We start from the raw sequence: 25,625 nt of genomic DNA on the forward strand, positions 1-25,625 counted from the left end.
TCTCTTGACGCCAATCACAACCTTCTCCAGCCACCCACTCCTCAAGGGTGGGGTGAAGTCTCGGTATCTCCGCTTCTATTGGTACGAGAAAGACGAGGAGGGCGGGTAGCCGCTAGGGTCCTCCACTGGGCGTCGTGGCGTGTGGTTAAGGCGGAGTCGAGGCGCTTGGCAGCTGCCCATCAGCGTCCTTGTTTGTGTGGTGCCAGCCGCCGCCGGTGCAGCCGCCGCCGCCGCTGCTGCCCCTGTCTGTAACCGCAGTGTCCTGCTCCGCCCCCCCGCCCTCCCCGACCCGGCCCGCCCCCTCCCCACCCCGTTCCTGGACCCGCCAGTGGGGTCTGGATCCCACTGTGCCGTCGCCGCCTCTTTTTTCGACGCCTTTCGCCCGTCGCCTGTAGAGGCGACCTGGTCGGGAGTTCCGCCGCCGCTGCCAGGTGAGGAGCTCTGGCCTAGGCCAGCCTGGCCGCCAGCCCGCCCGGGGGCGGTGGGGAGCGACGGAGGGAGCGAGGCTGCGAGGAGGCGGCGGTGGGGGAAGGGAAAGGTGGAGGGCGGGGGGAGGGGAAGCGCCCGCGAGCCGACGCCCGCCCGCGCGCCCCCGCCTGGCGTCCCCTCCCCCAGCCCGGTCCGCGCGCCCCCGCCTCGCGCTCCCCTTCACCTCTTCCCCTCCCCCTCCGCGCGCGCGCCCGGGTCTTTCACTTAGGCCTCGCGCGACCCGGCTGCTGTCCCTTCGTGTCTCCTTTTTTACTCTTTCTCCCCTCCCTCGCTCCCCGTTTCCCTCGCCATCCCCCTTTTCACTCAGTACCTCATGCCCGCCATGCTCCCCTCTTTTCCACCGGAGCGTCTTCCCCTCCGTGTTTTTAACTCTCCGCCCCCAATGGTGCCCTCAGGGTGCGGGGGCCGCTCCCTGCCCTGCACTGAGTCTTGTGTTTGACGGCGGATGGGACGAAAGGAGGATCCTTAAGGGTGAAGGGAGCACAGAATGATTATCTTTATTTGGGGAAAGGATCAGGAGTGCAGAACCTACCCCTTTATTTCGTCGTCCCCCGTTCCCTTGCCCTCCGTAGGAAAAGGAAATTGTCCCGACTTGTGTGGGTTACTTACCTTGTAAAGCAACTAAACTACCCATTTGCTCAGCTGGGCTTCTCGGACACACTGGATTTGTTCCAGCTCGTTCCTGCGGGTTGATGGAACTGGAACTTACCTTTCCCGACCAAACCAGAACTTAGAGTACTTTTTGCCTCCTTGGGCACAGTTTCTGAAGAAGCTCGTTACTCCCGTGAACGTGGGGATTTAGGTGTTCATCGCCGTCCCGGGATAGCTTCCTCACTTTGTAAAGGTGTAGTGCCTTCTGAGTGCATTCCCAGCACTGAATTCCCTTCAAACTTAGGCTGTTAGCTCGTGAGGCCTGGCACTGAGGTGGAGATGGAGGCATTACTGGTGGGTAGGTAGCATGTGGGTGCCGAAGTTAACAGTGTTTCCCTGTTCTCTTCTGGAAAGTAAGGTCGCTTCCTGAGAACCAGTTTTCTCATCTGGCAAATGATTACTTGAAGGGCTTTTGTGTGCGTGTGTTAGAGGTGGGACTAATATCAATTAAAACCTATTTTAGCAAGGAGGCAGGGTTTTCATGCCAGTATCCAAAAGATTTGAATTCGAGCTTGATGCTGGAGTAAAAGTAGATTTTACAAACCATGTGGGATGGAGAAGAGCTAGTGCTTTTGTAGTTTTAGAACGTTACATTTTCTAGAAATTTATAATTTGAGTAGCAACGGTTGAATGTGGTACAAAGTGAAATAAACCTTCCCCTCCCACCTCTGTCCTTCAGCCATCCTGTCCCTCCTGCAGCATGTTACTGATGTTCCTCTTGGCATCCCTGTAGTGGCTGTATGTTGGAGATCATTCTGTTTGAGAATTCAGTGCTTTCTTATTGCTGTTTCTTTACTATGTGGACTTAAATTCTTCCTTGAAATCTGTTTTTATTTTTGATTTTTGTTTTCTAGAGACAGGGTTTCTGTGTAGCTTTGGAGCCTGTCCTGGAGCTAGCTCTTATAGACTAGGCTGGCTTACAACTCACAGAGATCCACCCGACTCTGCCTCCCAAGTGCTGGGCTTAAAGGCACTTGCCACGACCGCCCCTCCTTGAAGTCTGATAGCCACTTTAATTTATATTTTTGGTGTGGGAGAAATCTTTATAAGAATTGTCCTAGATCAGGGTGGTGGTGTTGCACGTCTTTAATCTCAGCACTGGGGAGGCAGAGGCAGGGAGATCTCTGTGAGTTTGAGGCCAACCAGGTCTACAAAAACTAGTTCAAGGACAGGCTCCAAAGCTACAGAGAAACCCTGTCTCGAAAAAACAAAACAAAAAATTAAATTAAATGTCCTAGAGGGAGACTGGTGAAGGCTCAGTGATTAAGAGTACTGACTGCTTTTTCCAGAGGACCCAAGTTCAATTCCCATCACCCACATGACTGTCTATAACTACATGTCCAGGGTCAGTCAGCCTGTCGGTCGGTTGGTCGGTCTGTCTGTCTGTCTGTCTCTCTCTCTCTCTCTCACACACACACACACTCAGAATTATGTTCTAGAATAGTAGTAACGTTTGTGTGTGTTTTTTGATTGGTAAGGAGGCATCTTCGGGTGATGTCAAAGAGAGTGGTGGGGTTAAGCTCATCTTGAGGGAAGACTTAGCTGTTGGCAGTCTTTTAGTCCATCACAGACACAGGTCTCGGCCAGGCTTAGACTTTCCTTGGGCTTTTTAAGAAGGTAGGTATATAAATAGTTCATGATGACTGTTGGTCCGGTATGACTGATGATATAGACTTTTCAGTCTGGTACCAACGAAAGTCATTGTGGAAAGAGGTAGGTAAGTGTTAATAGGAATCAGAAGGCTGGTTGAATGACCTAGTTTGAGAAGAGATGAGGTTTTTAGACTCTCATGCTACCTGTTCTTTAGTTGAGAACATTTTTAATGAGGTGAGAGTGGTTTGTACTGACAGCAGCATCCATCTTTATGGCACTGTGGTTTGCTTCCTCTGACTGTGTCATGTCTGTTAACTTCCTGTTTAGATATCGTCTCAACAGGGTTGGAATAGACGCTACATTAAACACTTGTTTTAGAAACAGAGCTATCTTAAACTGTGTTTAGGATAGGGCCACAGGGAGACAGATGTATGAGGAAGATTTCTGACCCTCACAGCTCTAAATTACAAAGTCTGTTTCCTGAGCTCATGACTGTAATCCCAACACTCCGGAAACAGTTCGAGGCAGCATGGACTACATAAAGTTCAGGATAGCTAGAACAAATCAGGATAACTAGAGCTACCGAGTTAAAATGGTTTCTTAAAACAGCAACCAGTGAGCCGGGCAGTGGTGGTACATACATTTAATCCCAGCACTCTGGAGGCAGAGGCAGGCGGATCTCTGAGTTTAAGGCCAGCCTGGGCTACAGAGGGAGTGTAGGATAGGTTCAAAAGCTACACAAAGAAACCCTGCCTCAAAAAACCAAACAAACAAAAAACAAAACCCAACTAAAAAATCCAAACAAAACAAACTGGTTCAGGCCTTTTATCCTGAGCAAGGGATCAGGAGTTATCATCCTCTGTTTTATATCAAATTAGAGACTTTGAGCCATAAAGTCTGTGTGTTTTCGTTGTGGGCAATGGAGTCTCTTATCACCTCTCTTGGTTCCACTAGTTAGTCCTATCTGGAAAGAGCACAGCAGCAGGGTTGAAAAGATGTCGTTGATGCCTGTAAAAAAATTTTAATCTATGCTGATGTCTCAGGATTCACCCCCCCCCCCCACTCCCCGTTCTCTGTGTATTCCTGACTGTCCTAGAACTCTTCTCTGTAGACCAGGCTGGCCTGGAACTCACAGAGATCTGCTTTTTGAGTGCTGGTGAGCCACCACCGCTGGCTCTCCTTGTTTTAAGCAGTGAACTATATATGCTGTTTGCCAAACAGACCTCTTACCTCGGTTTAACTGATTGTTTTCTTTCTTGCTCTCCAAGCTGTGTAGGGAAACAGCTGTGCTGTACTAGTCTTTAGACGCTGGAGCATATTCTGTGTTACAGCCACCCTATTAGGAGACTTGCTAACAAGCAGCTCCTCTGCACTAGCTCAGGAGTCTCATGCTGCTTGACTTACTGAGAAAATCCAAATAGGTTTGGTTGATGAAAACAGCTGCTTGAGCCGTAAATGGCTTTGTTTTTCAGACCTTTGCAGGACTTACAACCCAGTTTCCTTAGATGTCAACATACAATACCAAGGACTTTCTGAGGCATATTGAAAGGAAAGGAGAAAAAAAAAAAGATATACCCCAAATTCCAAATCTAGTTCTGGCATAAAACTGTCCACCTATTGTGTTGCTTAGGAAAAATCCTACCAAGATGATACCACATAGTTACAATTCACTTGCTTTTGATTAAGCATGGAAAGGAAATTGGTTTTTGTGAAAATGTCTGGTTTGGGGGAAGAAAGTGTCTGTTCTTGTTTATATTCAGTAGTCTGAAGTTTTTTCTGTATGCTATTTGGGGACTTTTGGTGACTTCAATTGATGAAGCAGGGATCCTTCTGTAATGACAAAAATCCCTGTGAATAGGTCTAGATTTGAAGTAGACCCCTTCTCTGGTGGATTAATGAAATGCGCCCATGCAGCCTGAGTTCATCAAATAGGAGAGGAATGACACATGGTCATTAAGGCTCAACAGGTTGGCTCTGCGATGTGCAGTGTTTTCCTCAGAATCCCTTAATTTGCCACTGCTTTGGATTGCTTGCAACTGGCCAGAAACAATCAAGAGTTTGGGATTGTAGTGGCAAGAGTGACAGATGCGCTCTCTCCCTCTCTCTCTCTCTCTCTCTCTCTCTCTCTCTCTTTCTGTCTTTCTTCTTTCTTTTTTTGAGACAGAATCCAGCCTGGAATTCTCAGAGATTGACCTGCATATGCCTTCTGAGTACTGGGGTTAAAAGCCTATGCCACCATGCCTGGCAATTTTTTTTGAGGTATGAAATGTTCAAATCCCAGATATGAAAGATAATTGTACATCTTTGCTATGTGAACATTTGGGACAGTTTCTTACTGTAGCCCATGCTGGTCTTCAATCCCAGTGTGATTTTTCTGCTTTATCTTTCTTCCCAGTGTTAAGATTAAAGGTGTGTGCCATTCAACCTGGTATGTTTGTCTTTTTTGTTTTGGGAGGGGGAGTTTCAAGACATGGTTTCTCTGTGTAACAGCTTTGGCTGTCCTGGAACTTGCTTTATAGACCAAGCTGATTTTGAACTCACTGAGATTTACCTACATCTACTTCCTGAGTACTGGGATTAAAGGAGTGCACCACCACTGCCTGGAGTGTTTGCGTATTTTTTTTTAAGATTTATTTATTATGTATATAGTGTTCTGCTTACATGTATTTCCTATAGGGTAGAAGAGGGCACCAGATCTCATTATAGATGGTTGAGTCACCATGTGGTTGCTGGGAATTGAACTCAGTACCTCTAAAAGAACAGTCAATGCTCTTAACCTCTGAGCCATCTTTCCAGCCCAGTGTGTTTGCTTATTTTTTTATTTACTTACTTGCTTAGGTTTTTGAGTTAGGATTTTGCTGCACAGTTCATGCTGGCCTGAGACTCCTGCTTCTCCGGATACAGCCTCCCAAATTCTGGGATTACAGGTGTATGTGCCTACACTCACCTTCAATTTTAATTTATTAGTAGTAATATTAGAACTTGAGACAAGGTCTCATTATGCCTGGAACTCATTGTGTAGACCAGGCTGGCCTCAAAGTCATAGAGGTATGTCCAACTTTGCCTTCTTAGTGCTGGGACTAAAGGTGTCCGAGATGATAACTGGCAATTTTTAAAAATATTTTTCAGTAGGTTGCTAAAGAAATTAAGCAAAATGTTAGTTGTTGAAATCTTCTCTTATTGTATTCTTATTGTATATTATACCTGACTGATATACATTTTTTAGATAACTCATGTTAACTGTTACCTGAACCTGACAGACTTACTACTTACTACTTTAAGATGCCTGATCAGCCAGTGGTGGTGGTGATGGTGGCATAGGCCTTTAATCCCAGCAGACGTAGGTTTATCTCTGGGAGTTCAAGGCCAGCCTGGTCTACAGATTGAGTTCCAGGACACCTTGTGCTACACAGAGAAACCATGTCTCGAAAAACCAAAAAAACTTTGTTGAATCTGTCTTATTTGGGCTGTATAGGGGAGAGTAAAATTTATAATCTTCTAAAATACATATTGGGATGAGAGGAGAATTTAGGTATCAAGAATAATAAATTTTTAGTATAATTGTGAGGGATTGCAAGTGTTAGCTGGAGGGCTTATTTATAGTGAGTTATTGAGAGTATATAGATGTAGAATTCTGGAAGAAGGGAATAAACTAAGGGACAAAGTGAACACTAAGCATAGAGAATTTTTTTTCTTTTTTTTTGAGACAAGGTTTCACAGAGATGCACCTGTGTCTGTCTCAGCCTCCCAAATTCTGGGATTATTACTCTCCCCCTCACAGCCCAAATAAAACAGACTCAACAAAGTTTTTTTGGGTTTTTTGTTGTTTTTTGGTTTTTTGAGACAGGTTTTCTCTGTGTGGACCAGGCTGGCCTTGAACTCCCAGCATGCTTCCTTTTTTTCCCTCCTTTTTCTTTTTTGAATATGTTTGGGGTGGAACCCAGGCCTGTTTTATACTAGGTTAGTGCCCTACAATTGAGCTAAATCTCTAGCCTCTCCTACTGTTAATCCTCTTTTGCATAAACTGTGGTTTGTTTATGACTCACCACAAAAGTTCACACTGGCCTGGAATTCCTGATCTTCCTGCCTCAGCCTCCCAAATGCTGAGATGAGTGCCTATCAGAAAATAGCTAGTTTTCTATTCCGAGATACAGCTATTTGCCACATTTCTTTCAAATAATTGCTTCAATGTTTCTTTTTATACTTTATGTGTGTGGGTATCTTGCCAGCATAAATGTCTGTGTACTACTTATATCCCTGGTGCCCTTGGAGGCCAGAAGAGGGAGTCAGGATCCCCCTATCCCCAACTGGAGTTGGACAGTTGTTAGCTGCCTTGTGAGTGCTGAGAATTGAATCTGGGCCCCAAGCAATAAGCAGCCAGTGTTTGCAACAGCTGAGCCACCTCTCCAGTCCCTTGCTTTATGTATGTATGAACTTATTTTTTTATCTATGTATGTATTCATTTTTGAGGCAAGGGTTCACTCTGTAGGCCAAATCCACTATTTTGCCTGAGGTAGCCTGGAATTTATCTATTACAGCCTCTGGAGTACTGGGATTACAGACTTGAGCCACTGACTAAATGTCATCTTTTCAATGAAGCCTTACTTCTGTCATTTATTTTTACTTTTTATTTTGTGCATATAGTGTTTTGTCTCTGTATTTATGTGGACTATGTGTACCTGGTGTCTGTGGAGGCCAAGAGACGTCATTGGGTTCCCTGAAACTAGAGTTACAGACAGGAGCCACCATGTAGGTGATAGGAACTGAATGCACATCTCCTGAAAGAACAACCAGTGCTCCTAAGTATTGAGTTCTCTCTCTGTGTCTCTCAGGTGCCTTTATTTACTGAGTCATCTTACTGGCCCATTCATTCATTCATTCATTCATTCATTCATTCATTTAATTTTTGACAGGGTCTTAAATTTACTGTGGGACAGGTGTGCACCACCACATCAAGTTTTCCTAATTTTTTTTCTTTTGTTTTTCGAGACTGTTTTTCTGTAGAATAGCACTAACTGTCCTGGAAATAGCTCTGTAGACCAGGCTGGCCTCAAACTCACAGAGATCTATCTATCTGTCTCTGCCTCCCGAAAGCTGGGATTAAAGGTGTGTGCTACCACCTCCCGGCAAGTTTTCCTGATTTTTTTTTTTTTTTTTTTTTTTTCGAGACAGGGTTTCCCTGTAGTTTCTAGAGCCTGTCCTGGAACTAGCTCTTGTAGACCAGGCTGGCCTCGAACTCAAGAGATCCGCCTGCCTCTGCCTCCCAAGTGCTGGGATTAAAGGCGTGCGCCACCACCGCCCGGCTCCTAACTCTTAAGAACCCTACCTTCAGCTCCTATCTATTCTTTATACCTTGTAGTCTTCCTTTGCTCTATTTTCTTTTTCATAGCACTTAATAACTTAAAAGCATTTACTTGTGCTGTATTTATTTATTACAAAAAATTCACTTGTTACATTTATTGGTTGTTGTTTCCCCTCTTATGATAAAGGTTTTGGAGGCATGGATTCATATCCATGGCATTTATTTTGGTTTTTGTTTAATGCCTAATATAATTCCTATCATACAGTTGATACTCAAAAATTTATGTTTTGTTTTATTTTTCGCGTCAGGATATTTCTGTGTAACTGTCCTGGAACTCACTCTGTAGACCAGACTGGCCTCTAAGTCACAGAGATCTGATTGCCTCTGCTCCCCTCCCCACTCCCGAGTGCTGGGATTAAAGGATTCTGCCACCACAACTAACATATTTGTTGATTAAATCGGAATGAGAGCCTCTCTTCCAAACTTTATGTAAATTTTATTTACAACAAAGTATGAAATGTGATAAATATAATATGGGGTTGCAAAATGTTATAAAATTTTATTTAACTTAAAAATTTCTTTTTGTTTGGGTATGTGTGCTTATGCATGCAGTATTCAGAAAGACTAGAAGAGAGTGTTGGATCCCCTGGGAAGGGAGTTGTATCTGCTTGCACTATGCCAGATGTGGATACTGGGAACTGAAAGAGTTGTATATGTACCTAACCACTGAGCCTTCTCTCTAGCCCCTGCAAAATGTCTTGTAAACTTTAAAGAATTTTATATATAGTGACAGAATGATTGTCTTCTGGTTGAAATAATGATATTTAATTACTAAGAAAACTCCCTGTGTGTCTTTCATATATTATTACATCCCATCTATAGCTAGACGTGTCTGCCTCCATATTCTACCGTTATTCCAAATATAATACTCCCATCAACATTGTTTCCCTTTGTGCGTCATTGAGTCATATGAGCCAGGAATTTGAGCATCACCGTCACTTACTATTCTTTTTTCTTTATTTTATGTGCATTGGTATAATGATGTCAGATTCTCTGGAATTGGAGTTTCAGATCCGCTGTGAACTGCCATGTGGGTGCTGGGAATTGAATCCAGGTCCTCTGGAAGAGCAGTCAGTACTCTTACCCACTGAGCCATCTTACCAGCCCCTCCTTTTTTTAAGTAATAATTTTTACGTATTTTTTTGAAGATGTATGCAATGTATTTTTATCACAACTGCCTTCCATTTCTCCCCTACAACTCCCCTCTGTCTGTTTTTTCTTTTACCAGCTATATTAACCAGGTTGCTCTTGAATTCATAGTCCTTTTGCTTCGCCTCTTAAATGCCAGAATTGTTTAGTTTACATGTGCCACTAGGCCCATTATTTTTATTGTCTTGTGTATATTTATCAGTCTTTGGTTTCTTTTGACTCTTTCCTGCTGGTTCACTAATTCATCTCCTTCACCGAAACTCTGATAGAGAATATTGCCACAAAGTCTTTTGTTTATGTGTTAATTTGGTGGGGGTGGGTTGGGGTGGACAGGGTTTCAAAACATGGTTTTTCTGTGTCGCCCTTCCTGTCCTGGAACTCATACCATAGTTCAGCCTGGTCTGTAGCTCAGAGATCTGCCTGCCTCTGCCTCCTGAGTGCTGGGATTAACGACTGGGATTACAGGATTATATCACCACCTGTTGTTTGTCTCTTGCCTTTTGTGAGTCTTGCTGTTGTTTTATTTTGAGACAGTCTTGCTGTGTAGCTTTGGGCCTGAAACTCCTAGAGATCACCTGCGCCTGCCTCTCAAGTGTTAGGATTAAAGTCATATGCCACCAGGCCTCCTGCCCTGTTTGTTTTGAGATAGGTTCTCCTGTAAGCCCCGGATAGATATGTGGAGGCAAATAACCTCACCCTTCTGATCTTCCTTCCTCTACTTCCATCTACTGGATTTGTAGATGTGTGCTCATAGGTTCTGGCTGACTGGATTTTTTTTTTTTTTTTTTTTTTTGGTTTTTCGAGACAGGGTTTCCCTGTAGTTTCTAGAGCCTGTCCTGGAACTAGCTCTTGTAGACCAGGCTGGCCTCGAACTCAGAGATCCGCCTGCCTCTGCCTCCCAAGTGCTGGGATTAAAGGCGTGTGCCACCACCTCCCGGCTCTGACTGGATGTTTTGAGAGTTGATTTCATTCATATTTTTAGATCAGGCTTGCTTAGAATTGATTATGTAGAGCAGGTTGGCCTCAAACTTGGAGCAGTCTGTTTGGCTCTGTTTCCTAAATGCTTGTATTATTACCAGACTGGGTGCCATGATCTTTATAATCCTTTTTAATCTTGGTGCACTCCCCGTTTTTGTTAGAGCTCTATATTGCCAGGCCATCTTTTAACATTTAACAGAGTCCTCTTACCTTGAACTCTTGAGTGCTGGGATTGCAAACATGGACCACTGTGCCTGATTTATTCTTGTTCTGGTTTGTGTTTGTTCTCTCTCTGTCTCTCTGTCTCTCTGTCTCTCTCTCTCTTTGAGACAGGGTTTCTCTGTATCTTTGGAGCCTGTCCTCTAACTCCCGAATGCTGGGATTAAAGGCATGTGCCACCACTGCTCAACTATTGTTTTAAAGATTTATTTATTATATATACAGTGTTTTGTCTGCATGTGTTCCTGCAGGATAGAAGAGGGTGCCAGATCTCATTACAGATGGTTGTGAGCCACTGTGTGGGTGCTGGGAATTGAAGTCAGGATCTCTGGAATAGCAGCCAGTGCTCTTAACTGCTGAGCCATCTCTCCAGCCCTCTTGTTTTTTTTTTTTTTTTTTTTTTTTTTTTGGTTTTTTTTTTTTTTTTTTTTTTTGGTTTTTCGAGACAGGGTTTCTCTGTAGCTTTGAAGCCTATCCTGGAACTAGCTCTTGTAGACCAGGCTGGTCTCGAACTCATAGAGATCCGCCTGCCTCTGCCTCCCGAGTGCTGGGATTAAAGGCGTGCGCCACCACCGCCCGGCAAATATTTATTTATTTATTTAATACGTATACAATATTCTGTCTGTGTGTATGTCTGCAGGCCAGAAGAGGGCACCAGACCCCTTTACAGATGGTTGTGAGCCACCATGTGGTTGCTGGGAATTGAACTCAGGACCTTTGGAAGAGCAGGCAATGCTCTTAACCTCTGAGCCATCTCTCCAGCCCCTCTTGTTATCTTTTAAACTCTAATCATATTGCCTTCAAAGTGTTCTAAATACCTGAACATTCTACTTTTGTTAAAAATCATAGTTTCCAATCATTAAATGATAAAATTTAAACTTGCTTAGCATTCAAGGCTATTTATGATCTTAATTTTTGCCTTTATTCAATACGTCTTCTCATTTTCACAATTAATATGTGAACAGATACAGTTTTTAGTTCCCAAATCAGTCTCCAAATCTCATCTCAAATGCTGCTTCCTCTGGAAAGCCTCTTACTTGCCCATAAAGATTTAAATACATTTTATTTGACCTCACTATACTTTATAATCTCTCAGTGGTCTATTAGTATCCTCAAACAAAATACAGTGGCTGGAGTAGCTCAGTGATTAAAACATTAGCTGCACTTCCAGAGGACTCTAGTTTAATTGCCAGAACCCACAAGGTGGCTCACAACTGTCTTTAACTCCATTCCCAAGGGATCTGATGCCCTCTTGGTTTCCTTGGGCATTGTATACAATACTGCACAGCCATTCATGCCAGCAAAACACCCACACACCTAAAATAATAAAATATAAAATTTAAAAAGCAATGTATTTGCAGTGCCTAAAATGCTGCTTTCTAAAAGATACTCAGGAGCATCTCTGTAGGTTAGAAAATGCTACATAATTTAGAAGATATCCCTTCTGAAGGTGGAGTGTTAGTTCATCTACAGTTGGTGTTAGCCTAGTGGAGTCACTTGATATCTTTAAGCCTTAATTTCCTAAACATAGAACTGATGGCTACTTTGTTTTATTTAAGTTTCTGTGTTAAAAAAGGATTGTGCATGTAGAGTTGTTTTGAAAACTACAAGGCACCTGAAGATTTTTATTTTTAGTTATCTGCATATGGTGCTGGATAAATGGCCTAGCAGTTAAGAGCATTTGTTGCTTTTCCAGAGGGCCTGTGTTTGGTTCTCAGCACCTGTATTGGGTGTTTCAGCACCTGTAATTCAACACCAGGAGATCTGACACCTTCTTCTGATCTCTACACACATGTGGCACACACAGACAGATTAAAAAAAAATCTTTTTTAAAAAAAATTTTTGTTTGTGTGTCTGTGTCTTTGTCTGCATGGATAAAGGTGCCTGTGGAGGCTAGAGGTGTCAAATCCTTCTGGAGCTGGAGTTAAAGGCAGTTGTAAACTGCCCAATAGATGTATGGGGAACCAGACTCGGGTTCTCTGTAAGACCAGTATGTGCTCTTCACTGCTGAGCCCTCTCCAGCCTTACTTAGAACTTCTTTCTCCCTCTCCCTCTCCCTCTCCCTCTCCCTCTCCCTCTCCCTCTCCCTCTCCCTCTCCCTCTCCCTCTCCCTCTCCCTCTCCCTCTCCCTCTCCCTCTCCCTCTCCCTCTCCCTCTCCCTCTCCCTCTCCCTCTCTCTGTTTTTCAAGACAGTTTGTCTATGTAACCGTCTTGGTTGTCCTGGAATTCTTTCTGTAGACCAGACTGGCCTCAAACTCAACAGAGATCCACCTGCCTCTGTCTTCTGAGTTCTGGGATCAAAGGCATGCAACAACATGCCTAGCATAATGTAGAACTTTTGAGTCATAATTTTTCTTGTGCATATTAAAGGTACCTTTGTGTGTGAATACATAGTGTATGTGTTGGTGTAGGTGTACACATGTGTATGATGTGGGTGTGTATAGCCCAGAGGTCTACATTGAATGTTTTTTTTTTCTATTGCTTTTTATGTTTTTTTTTTTTTAATATTTATTATGTGTACAATATTCTGTCTGTGTGTATGCCTACAGGCCAGAAGAGGGCACCAGATCCCATTACAGATGGTTGTGAGTCACCATGTGGTTGCTGGGAATTGAACACAGGACCTTTGGAAGAGCAGGCAGTGCTCTTCACCACTGAGCCATCTCTCTAGCCCTTGCTCTTCATGTTTTTGAGATAGGGTCTCTCATTGAATTTGCCTGGCCAGTGATCTTCAGGGATTCTCTTTCTGTGTCTCATGTCCTGTGTCCCCATGTCTTTCCCAGCCTTCCACCACCACCACCAGAGCTAGAGCTAGAGTACATATTTATACTGCAACTTCTGTCTCAGCTTCTGTCTCAGTTTTTTTTTTTTTTTTTTTTTTTTTGTTTTTCGAGACAGGGTTTCCCTGTAGTTTCTAGAGCCTGTCCTGGAGCTAGCTCTTGTAGACCAGGCTGGCCTCGAACTCAGAGATCCGCCTGCCTCTGCCTCCCGAGTGCTGGGATTAAAGGCGTGCGCCACCACCGCCCGGCCTGTCTCAGCTTTTTACATTGGATCTGAACACTGGTCTTCATGTTTTGCATAGCAGACACTTTATAGTCTGTCTGCCCCCCCCCCCAATTCCTTTTTTTCTCTGGGGATGTAGCTCAGTTGATAGAATGAATGATAGAAAGATAGAAAGCACACTTGTCTAGTGTGCTGGCTAGTTTTATGTCATCTTGAGAGAGGAGGGAACCTCGCTTGAGGAAATCATAAGATTGGACTGCTTACAAGCCTGTAGAACGTTTTCTTAATTAGTAATTGGTTGTGGAGGGCCCAGCCCATTGTGGGTAATGCCACCCCTGGTTCTATAAGAAAGCAGTCTGAGCAAGCCACTAAGCAGTACTCCTCCATGGCCTCTGGTTTCCAGGTTCATTCCCTGTTTGAATTTCTGCCTTATCTTCCTTCAGTGATGAACAGTGATATGTAAATATAAGCCAAATAAACCCTTTTCTCTTCAGTTTACTTTTGGTCATGCTGTTTATAGCAGTAGTAACCCTAACTAGGATGGTAGAGTGTTGCTGTGGCAGACCTGACCATGCCTTTTTTGGGAGGATTGTGGAAGGACTTTGGAACTTTAGCCTAAAAAAAGCCATTAAGTGTTCAAAGCTTAGTCAGTTGTTCTGTGGGAGCTTAGAAGATCTGAATGTTGACAGAAATGTAGAGGATGAAGGCTTGGCTTATGAGGTTTTAGAGGGAAGCAAAGACTTTAAAGTTTAAGGAAGTTTAAGGCCAGTGTTAAAGGAGTCATGTAGAGAAACTGATTGAGATTTAGCACCATGAAGAAGCCCAGGAGAGGCTATTGGTGAAAAGTGCAGCCTATTTACAGTAGAAAACCCTCAGCATTTTGGAGATGCCAGTATCATGGGATGACCACCAAGAGTTGTGTTAGTGGTTACGTGGAGCCTGCCTGAATTTTGAAGACAAGCTGTGTGTCTCCAGAGGGCAGAGCCAGACAAGTGACCCAAGCCCCTTGAAGGAGAAGCCCAGATACTGGACATTGAGTTATTTTACCCAGTTTGTTTGGATTTGCTTGCTTTGTTTGTTTGTAGACCAGGCTGACCTCCAGCTCATTGAGATCCGCCTGCCTCTGTCTCCCAAGTGCTGGGATCAAAAGCGTGTGCTAAAGAGACAATTTGAAGTGTTTGAGTTTGTAAGGTTGTGGGACTTTTTAAAGCTTATTAATTTGTGATTTGGGGGGATGAACAAGAAAAGAAAGGTTGTAGCTTAACAGTGTTGTGTTTGTGTGTCAGGTTGATACGGGGTCAATTGTGCTGGCCAGTTTTATGTCAACTTGACACAAGCTAAAGTCACCAGAAAGGAGGGGAGCCTCCATTGAGAAAACGACTCCATAGGATTGGGCTGTAGGCCATTTTCTTAGTGTTTGATGGAGGAGGGCCCAACCCATTGTGGGTAGTGCTGTCCTTGCCTAGTAGTCCTGAGTTCTCTAAGAAAGCAGGTTGAGCAAGCCAGTAAGCAGCACCATTTCTACAAGGCCTCTTCATCAGCACCTGCCTCCAGGTTCCTGCCCTGTCTGAGTTCCTACCCTGACTTCCTTCACTGATGACCAGTGCTGTGGAGTGGAAGTGTGAGTGAGATAAACCCTCTCCTCTTCAACTTGCTTTTGGCTGTGGTGTTTTATCACAGCAGTAGGAACCCTAATGGGGCATCTAGCATGCAGGATCTCTGTTCAATCCCCTATACTCTATAAAAATGTGCTTGTTTGTACAGGTCTGTAATTGTTCAAGGTCATCAGAGTTTAAAGACCATCTGGGGCTTTGAGACCCTATGTGAACAATAAAGGGAAAATAGGTTCCTATTATGTATGGCCATTGAAACTATAAATATTTTTCTGTGACTTTTATCTTTTATATACAAAAACTTTGTATGTGTATGTTTTGTCTGCTTGTATGTCTATGTACCATGTGTGTGCAGTGCCATAAGAAGCCAGAAGAGGACATTGGATCCTCTGGGACTGGAATTATAGATGGTTGTGAGCTGCCATTTGGGTACAAGGAACCAAACCTGGGTTCTCTGCATGAACAGGAAGTACTTTTAACTGAAGAGTCATGTCTCCATTCTTTTCTAAAATGTATTTAGTTCAGAACCTTTTTCACTAATGTAATATACTCTTGAATATCATACTAATCATGGCAAACGTAAAGGCTTTCCACATTCCAATAGATTAAAAACTTACAGAGCTGGGCATGGTGGCACAAACCTTTAATCCCAGCACTTGGGAAGCAGAAACAGGCGGATCTCTGTGAGTCTGAGGTCAGCCTTGTCTGCAGAACGAGTTCCAGGACAGCCAGGGCTGTTTTAGTTTTTTTGAAACAAGGTTTCTCTGTAGCTTTGGTACCTGTCCACTGCCAGGCCAGAGAAACCCTGTCATAAAACAAACAAACAAAACAAAACAAAACTGTTGGCAGGAACTAAAGATATGGGTTAGTGGGTAAAGGGTTTGTAGTACAAACAGAAAGTACCTGAGTTCTGATTCCTAATATACCCAAGTGAAAAATTTAAGAATGGCAACTTATTTTTCTAACCCCAGAGCTGAGGGGGCAGAGAAAGAGGATTCCTGGAACTATTAGCCAGTCCAATTGAAACAGTGAGCCCAGGTTATAAAGACAGACATGGTCTCAACAAATACGACAAAGTGTTAGGGGAAGACACCTGATGTCAACCTCTGGCCTCCACACTTGCATGCTCAAGTGCATGTACCTGCACATGCAGAAAAAGTTGCCACATTTTAGATTATTGGCCTTTTCAAGGATTTCTTTTATCTTGTTTTGTTTCTAAAGATTATGTGTGTATGTGTATGTATTTGTGTGCATGCCACATGTGTGCAAGTGCTCCCAGTGTCTAGAACAGGACAGTAATTCCCCTGGAACTGGAGTCAGCAGACCTGCTGAGATTAGGGGAGAGCATTGGATCCATCGGACCTGAAATTATAGGCAGTTGTGAGGTACTTAAAGTGAGTGCTGGGACTGAACTCAGGCCCTCTGCAATAACAGCAAGTGTGCATAACTGCTGAGCTATCTCTTCAGCTCCCCATCCCATGGAAACCCGTTCCCCCCTTTTAGCTAGGATATCAGCATGTAGTTCTGGATGTAACTCTCGCTAGCCTGGAATTCTCTATGTAGTTTTAGGCTAGCTTTAAACCCAGAGACCTGCCTGCTTCTGTCTACTAGTGTTGGGACTAAATAAATGCACCACTATGCCTGACTTGTATGTTTGATTCATGGTTTTACAGTGTGTATACACAAAAAATTCAGATTCTTTTTTTCTTTCTTATTAAATTTATTTAGTTGGGAAGTCGGGGCAGGGTGTGTGCTTGTATGGGGGCCATGGGACAACTTGTAGGAGTTGATTCTCTTCTTCCAGAGTTTTAGGGATTGAACTGAGATCACCAGGCTTACCAGCAGCTGTCTTGCTGGTCCCACCTAGATTGTTTTTGAACTCGTGGGCCTCTTATCTCAGCCTCCTGAGTGTCGGGGTCATCAGTGTCATCCATTATGGCTGGCTTACCTCATTTCTTTCTAGAATGTTTTAAAGTGATACTTAACTCTGCATCTTCTGCTTTGGTGGCTATTCTCACTTGGCTTTGTATAATGTATTAATACTGAAAGCTTTCAATGAATATGGATAATTAGAAAATAACCTTTTACAGTTGTATTTTGCAGTTGACAGGAATAGAGAAAAAGCAGTGTCTTGAAGAACCTTAAGGGTTTTAAGGAATACTAAGCAGTGGTGATTTGAGATCTAGATCTAATGAGGTGTTTTACATATATACCATATGTATTAAATAGAACTTTATAAAACAAAAACAAGGGCCGAAGAAATGGCTCAGTGGTTAATAGGGCTTGTTGTACTAGGACCTGTGTTTTGTTCCCAGAAACCACCATAAACAGCTCATAACTGCCTATAATTTTAGTTCCAGTCATTCCCTTTCTACTGGCCTCCACACTACCTTCATATGGGCATGTGGACACACATAGAGACAGACACACAAATAATAAATCTTTCTTTTTGATTTTTTTGAGACAGGTTTCTTTGTCTAGCCCTGGTTCTCTTGAACTCAGACCAGGCTGGCCTTGATTGAACTCAGAGATCCATCTGCCTCTGCCTCCCAAGTGCTTGGATTAGAAGCATGTACTACTACCACCTGGCAAAAATCTTTAAAAAATGAAAAACTGAGGCATGGTGACATACACTTGAGATTAGCTTGGTATGAATAATGAGTTGAGGCCTTTTCTCAGAAAAATAGAACAAACAACAACCAAATTCAAATGTCTGTAATTTATTATTGTTGTTGTTATTATTATTATTATTGTTATTATTATTATTTTAGTTTTTCAAGACAGGGTTTGTGTAGCTTTGGCTGTCCTGAAATTCACTTTGTAGACCAGGCTGGCCTTGAACTCATAGAGATCCGCCTGCCTCTGCCTACCGAGTGTTGGGATTAAAGACATGTGCCACCACTGTCAGACTAATTGTTTTTTATTTATTTATTTATTTATTTATTTATTTATTTATTTTTTGGTTTTTCGAGACAGGGTTTCTCTGTAGCTTTGGAGCCTGTCCTGGAACTAGCTCTTGTAGACCAGGCCTCGAACTCACAAAGATCCACCTGCCCCTGCCTCCCAAGTGCTGGGATTAAAGGCATGTGCCACCACCGCCCGGCCAAACTGTTTTTAAAAAGTATATATTTTTAAATTATGTGTTATCTCTTATGTTTCTGTGTGGGATGTGTGCATGTGCATGTGTGTGGCATATAGGTGTCAGCAAAGGCCAGAGATATTTGATTCCTTTGGAACTGGAGTTATGGGTGTAGTGAGTCATCCTATGTGGATGCTGGGAATTAAACTCAAACCTCTGCAAGTGCAGTTAGTGAGTATGTGCTCTCTCTCTCTCTCTCTCTTTTTAAATATTAATTAATTAATTATGTATACAGTGCAGGCCAGAAGAGGGTACCAAGACTCATTACAGATGGCTGTGCGCCACCATATGGTTGCTGGGAATTGAACTCAGGACCTTTGGAAGAGCAGGCAATGCGCTTAACCACTGAGCCATCTCTCCTGCCCGAGTATGTGCTCTCTTAACTGGTGAACCATGTCTCCATTCGTAGTTGTTTTGTTTTGCTTTTTGCTTTCAGTTTTTTAATTTTTAGTTTGCTTTGAGACTGGGTCATAGCCCAGGCTGGCATTGAACTTTACTGTGTACCTAAGGTTTCCCTTGAACTAATCTGTCTCCACCTCTCAGATGCAGGGATCACAGGCTTGTCACCATCCTAGCTTTGCTTTTTGTTCTAGATTTAGTTAGGTTGGAGACATAAAAAAGAGGGAACTAAGATTTTGTATTTTTTTTTTTTTTTTTTTTTTTTTACTGTGTGTGTATGAATTATGTGTGTGAGTTCAGGTGCATGAGTGCCATGGATTTGTTGGTAGGGGAGGTTATTAATTCTTCCCTCATGGATTTCAGCAGTCAAACTCAGGTCTGCAGGCTTGTATGGCAATAGTAAAATTTTTGCCTATTGTTTAATCACTATCTGCCGTGTAAGGAAGCCTTTGGAAACTGACAGTTTAACTTTATGGTTTGTTTTCACCAGACACAGTCCCATTATGTGGCTCTGCCTGGTATCTGATTCACTATGGAGATCAGGATGACCTCACAGAGAGCTCCCTGCCTCTGCTGCAGTTAAAGGGGTAGGCAACTATGCCTAAAAGAGATTTTGTTTTTAAAAAAAAAAAAATTAATAGCAGCCAGGCAGTGGTGGTGCACACCTTTAATCCCAGCACTTGAGAGGCAGAGATAGGTGGATCTCAGTGAGCACGAGGCCAGTCTGGTCTACAAAGTGAGTTTCAGGACAGCCAGGACTATTATACAGAGAAACCCTGTATCAAAAACCCAAACCAAAACAAACAAAATTAATAGCACACCTGACATACAGGTTTCTGACTATTTGGGAAAATGTTTAAAATATAATAATTATTCTAGCCTTTTAAAATGAAGAGCTTAGCAGAGGTTGATGCCTGACATCTCTCTCCCTTTGTCTACACATTATTATTATTATTATTATTATTATTATTTATGTATACAATATTCTGTCTGTGTGCATGTCTGCAGGCCAGAAGAGGGCACCAGACCTCTTTACAGATGGTTGTGAGCCACCATGTGGTTGCTGGGAATTGAACTCAGGACCTTTGGAAGAGCAGGCAGTGCTCTTAACCACTGAGCCATCTCTCCAGCCCCTGGAATTTTTAAATAGGTATTTCCTCCACCTATGCACTGTGGTATGTATTCTGTCATATAGTTTTTAAAAAGATGAATCTCCAGGCGGTGGTGGTGCATGCCTTTAATGCCTTTATTCCCAGCACTCGAGAGGCAGAGGCAGGCAGATCTCTGTGAGTTCGAGGCCAGCCTGGTCTATAAGAGCTAGTTCTAGGACAGGCTCCAAAGCTACAAAGAAACACTGTCTCAAAAAACAAAAACAAACAAACAAACAAAGATGAATCCTGTGCTGGCTGAGTATAATCCTGAATTTATCATTCTTTTGCCTCTACTTACAGAGTCTTAGAGTTTGCCAGCATACTTATGCTGAGCTGGGGTGGAATCTAAGCTTTTGTATGTGGTAGGCAAGCATTCTGCCACTGACTACATCTCTAGTCCCTGACTGTGTCATAATTTTATCTTTTTCTCCAGACTGATTGTTTGGAATTATATGGAAACAGTTTTCATTGAAGGGCTACATTTGATTTGTTAATACACAAATTAATGTTGTTATCATTAGTAACCATATTAATTTCAAATGGAAGTTTAACTCTGAGATAATGAGAGCTGGGCCTGGTGGTGCATACCTTTAGTTCCAGAGCTCTGGGAGTTAGGGGCAGGTGGATCTTTCTGAATTCAAGGTCACCCTGGTCAAAGAGAATTCCAGACAGCCAAGGCTGAAAAAAAACAACAAAAAAGAAAAAAGAAAATGAGGTAGCAAAAAGGAATCTTAGCAAAGTAGTTCAAGTCCTAGTACTACAAATACAAAGCATTTTTTTATTTATTTATTTTTGTTCTAAGTGCATTGATATTGCCTTACATGTACGTTGGTGTGAGGGCATCGGATCCCCTGGAACAGGAGAGTTACAGACAGTTTAGTTGTGAACTGCTACGTAGGTGCTGGGAATTGAACCCTGGATCCTCTGGAAGAGCAGTGTTCTTGACCACTGAGCCATCTCTCCAGCCCCAAATACAAAGCATTTTATATCAAGGCCAATGCTTTTGGGTTTTTTTTTTTTTTTTTTTTTTTTTTTTTGCTTAAGAAACTATGGGTGCCTTTAATCCCAGCACTCGGGAGGCAGAGGCAGGCGGATCTCTGAGTTCGAGGCCAGCCTGGTCTACAAGAGCTAGTTCCAGGACAGGCTCTAGAAACTACAGGGAAACCCTGTCTCGAAAAACCAAAAAAAAAAAAAAAAAAAAAAAAAAAAAAGAAACTATGGGTGTTTTGCAGTTTTGTTTTGTTTTAAGAAGGGTCTGACTGTGTATCTTTGGCTGGTTTAGAATTCATAGAGATCCACCTGCCTCTGTCTCCTCAGTGCTGGGATTAAAGGCATGTGTGTCACTATGCCTGGCATGAAATACATGAATGTATAAATGGAACATGATTCTTTTGAATTCCTCAAAAGTTAGTATTTCAGTTGCTGTTGGGACTTTGCTTATGAAAATACTTCTATTTTTTTAAGGTTTATTTTAATTTATTATGTATACAGTGTTCTGCCTGAATGTATGTCTGCAATGCAGGCCAAAAGAGGGCACCAGAATGCATTACAGATGTTTGTGAGCCACATGTCAGCCATAGCTTGCTTGTGGTAGGAGGCCAGAGGACAGTTTTTAGGAGTCTATTCTCTCCTTCCAACATGTGAGTTCCAGAGATCAAAATCTGATCTCTGGTGGTAAGTGCCTTTTACACTTACTTAGCCATCTTTCTGGCCCTACTCTCTCACTTCTGGTTTAAAATTTTTTGATCACTTACAAGTTTATTGTTGTAAATAGAAATGTATTAATAGAGTTAGTCCTTAGACTACCAATTAGAATCCTGCTTTGATCCAAAGTCCATTTATTACTGTACTTAATTTTTGAATTTTTAAAAATAATTTATTTTCATTTTATGTGCACTGGTGTTTTGCCTTCATGTGTATCTGTGTGAGGATGCTGGATTACCTGGAACTTGAGTCACAGACAGTTGTGAGCTGGGAATTGAACTCAGGTCCTCTGAGTTATGGGTGGTTGTGAGCCACCATGTGGGTTCTGCAAGAGCAGCAAGTATTTTTTTTAAATCACTGAGCTATTTCTTTAGACCCTCCCTATATTTAAATTAAAAAATTTAAATTATTCATTTTTGTTGTTTATTTTTTGGTTTTTCGGTTTTTCAAGACAGGATTTCTCTGTAGCTTTGGAGCCTGTCCTGGAACTGTCTCTTGTAGACCAGGCTAGCCTCGAACTCACAAAGATCTGCCTGTCTCTGCCGCCTCTGAGTGCTGGGATTAAAGGCGTGTACCACCACCATTACCCCGCAGTTTTTAAGATAGAATCTCAGTGTGACACCCTAGCTAACTTGGTACTTGCTCTGTAGTCCAGGCTGGCCTTGAACTCACAGGGATCTGCCTGCCTTTTACCTCGTAAGTATTGATATTAAAGGTATATACTACTACACCTGTCCAAAAAGAAAAAAATAAACCAAACAACTTTTTTAAAATTTTAATTAAAAATTTTTAATTTTAAATATTAAGGGGCTGGAGAAATGGCTCAGTGATTATGAGCACTGTCTGTTTTTCTAGAAGACCCAGCACCTATATGATAGCTAAGCCATTTTTAGCCGGGTGGAGGTGCCCCAAACTGTTAATCCCAGCACTTGGGAGCCAGAGGCAGGTGTACCTGTGATTTCAAGGCCAGTCTGGTCTACAGGGTATCAGACACCCCCTTCTGGCTTTTGTGGGCCCTAAATGCAAGTGGCACACAGACATACATATAAGAAAAACACCCATTTACCTAAAATAAAAATATTTTATTTACACATTATTATTATTTTGGTGTTTTGAAACAGAGTCTCATGTAGTTCTGACTTCTGGAACTCAGTATATAGACCAGATTGGCTTCAGACTCAGAGATCCTCTTCCTCTTATGTGATGGGATTAAAGTCATTATGGGATTAAAGGCATGCTGTAACCCCACACCCAACCAAAAATAAATACATTTTATTTTAACTAATTTATTTTCCGTGCATTGGTGTTTTGCCTGCATGTATGGCTGTGTGAGGTTGTCAGATCTTGGAGTAACAGACTGTTGTGAGTTGCCATGTGGATGATGAACCCCAGTCCTCTAGAATAGCAGCCAGTACTCCAAACCATTTCCAGTCCTGAAAATAAATTTTAAATTTTAAAAATTTTATTTAAATATCTTCTTCCAGAGACTAGAGTGATGGCTCAGTGGTTAAGAGCATTTACTGCTCTTTCGGAGGACCTGGGCTTGGTTCCCTGCACCCACATGGTGGTTCACAGCCGTCATCACTTTAGTTTTGGGGGATCTGATGCTCTCTTCTGACCTCTTTGGGCTCCACACATGTTGTATACAAACATTATGTAGGCAAAGCATACATAAAATAAGCAAGCCTAATTTAAATATTTAAAAAATACTTTGTTTGCTATGGGTTCTGGGGCTCAAACTATGGTTATCAGGATTGTGCGGTTTTAGTCACTGAACCTTTTGCCCCGCCCCCTTTACTTTTTGGTTTTTCGAGACAGGGTTTCTCTGTAGCTTTGGAACCTGTCCTGGAACTAGCTCTTGTAGACCAGGCTGGCCTCGAACTCACAAAGATTCGCCTGCCTCTGCCTCCCGAGTGCTGGGATTAAAGGCATGCACCACCACCACCTGGCTATATGTTGTTTTTTTTTTTATTGATTTTTATTGAGCTCTACATTTTTCCCTGCTCTCCCCCCTTCCTCTTCCCTCCAACTCTCTCCCGAGGTCCCCATACTCCCAATTTACTCAGGAGATCTTGTCTTTTTCTACTTCCCATGTAGATTAGATCTATGTAACTCTTTAGAGTCCTCATTGTTGTCTAGGTTCTCTGGGATTGTGATTTGTGGGCTGCTTTTCTTTGCTTTATGTTTAAAAACCACTTATGAGTGAGTACATGTGATAATTGTCTTTCTGGGTCTGGGTTACCTCACTCAAAATGATGTTTTCTAGCTCCATCCGTTTGCCTGCAAAATTCAAGATGTCATATTTTTCTGCTGTGTAGTACTCCATTGTGTAAATGTACCACATTTTCCTTATCCATTCTTCAGTCGAGGACATTTAAGTTGTTTCCAGGTTCTGGCTGTGACAAGCAATGCTGCTATGAACATAGTTGAGCACATGTCTTTGTGGTACAATTGAGCATCCTTTGGATATATACCCAAAAGTGGTTTACTGGGTCTTGAGGAAGGTTTATTTGTGTAGCATTGGAGTCTGCCCTGGAACTCGCTCTGTAGACTAGGCTGGCCTTGAACTCACATAGGTAGATCAGCTTGCTTCTGCCTCCTGAGTGCTGGGATTAAAGGCGTGCATCACCACCATCCGTTGCAGCATGAGTTTTTATTTTCTCTGGTACTATATATGTACCAGTGGTTCATTCATGCTAGGCAAATGGTCTATTACTGACCCTTTACCCTTAGCCCTTTTTATGGTTTTTTTGGGGGGGGGGTGTTTTGTTTCTTTTCTTTCAATCTCTTTGCTTTTCTCCCCCTTCCTCCCTCATTCCCTTCCTTTCTTCTTTTTTTGACACTCACTCAGTAAGTTACATAGGCTGGCCTTGAATTTACTCTATAACCTAGGCAGCCTCTTAACTGTGATTCTCCTACTTTCAGTCTCTCAAGTTGCTGAGAGGACAGGCCTATGCCACTAGGCCCTGTGAGTTTATTTTGTTACATTTATTTGTGTGTGGGGGGGTGCATGCTTCCTATTACATGCATGTGGAGGTCAGTGGACAGTTTGTGGGAACTGGTTCTCCTTTTATTTACCATGTGAGATCTGAGGATTGAATCCATACTTGGTGACAAGTGCCTTTATCCACCAAGCCATCTTGCATTCCTTTTAAAATATATTTTATTGTAATTGTGGTGGCTGCTGCAGTCATAGCCGTGGCAGGTGGCAGTAGCCATGCATGCCTTTAATCTGTTTTAATCCCAACACTTGGGAGGCAGAGGCAGGTGGATCTCTGTAAATTCGAGGACAGCCTTATCTACAAAGAGAGTTCCAGGACAGCCAGAGCTTTTACACAGAAAAAAACTCTGTCTCAAAACAACTTTTAAAAAAAGTTAGGAAAACAGCAATCTATAGAAGGTAGGTTTTTTTTTTGTTTGTTTGTTTATGACTTTGGAGAGGACAAAGAACAACTTTCACAACAAGTGAAAATTGAGGGATTTAGGTGTAGAGTACAGTGTCTGAAGCGCTAAATCAAGGTGTTTATAGAACTCAGAGTTGTATCTTTTGGTAGAGAGCAACAGGAGAATGCCACACCAAAGTAAAATCAACTGTTTAAGAAAATGTGGTAATAGCTGGGTGGTGGTGCACGCCTTTAATCCCAGCATTTGGGAGGCAGAGGCAGGCGGATCTCTGAGTTTGAGGCCAGCCTGGTCTACAGAGCAAGTTCCAAAACAGGCACCAAAGCTATAGAGAACCCTGTCTTGAAAAATCAAAAAAGAAAGAAAAAAAATAATGTGACTACTAAAAATACTTTTTCTACTTTCCTGTCTGAGATGGTACTTAGTTGATGACAAGCAAGCATTAACACATTTAGATGTTTGGGTTGAGTTAGGTTTGGGGGGAGCGTGTTTGTATTTATTTTTAATTTTGTGTATGTCTGTGTCTGAATGTGCACATGAGTGCTGGTACCCTTGGAGGCTAGAGGTGTTGGATCCCTATGGAGCTGGCTGGGAACTAGACTTAGGTCTTCTTGTAAGAGCAGCAAGTAGTCTTAACTGCTGAGCCATCTCTTTGGTCCTTGAGAGAGAGGGAAAGAGGCAAGGGAGAGGGAGGAGGAGAGAGAGAATGTGTGAGTGTTTGTACGCGCACACCTACTACAACGTGCATGGACATCTGACGACAACTTGCAGGA

At 42.6% G+C, this 25,625-nt stretch overlaps 1 protein-coding gene across 4 annotated transcripts in view; it reads left to right on the forward strand.

Moving 5' to 3' along the window:
• The first annotated feature begins 306 nt into the window (after nucleotides 1-306).
• The window catches only part of Gatad2b (GATA zinc finger domain containing 2B), a 67,736-nt gene continuing 42,417 nt past the window's right edge, over nucleotides 307-25,625 (forward strand). For all 4 annotated transcript variants that reach the window (XM_038311372.1, XM_038311373.1, XM_038311374.1 and 1 more), the window contains exon 1: nucleotides 307-431. The gene's annotated coding sequence lies outside the window, so the exon portion shown is untranslated. The remainder of the gene's footprint in view (nucleotides 432-25,625) is intronic.

The sequence above is a fragment of the Arvicola amphibius genome, chromosome 14 (genome assembly GCF_903992535.2).
Source record: "Arvicola amphibius chromosome 14, mArvAmp1.2, whole genome shotgun sequence".
In the NCBI taxonomy this organism is placed as follows: domain Eukaryota; kingdom Metazoa; phylum Chordata; class Mammalia; order Rodentia; family Cricetidae; genus Arvicola; species Arvicola amphibius.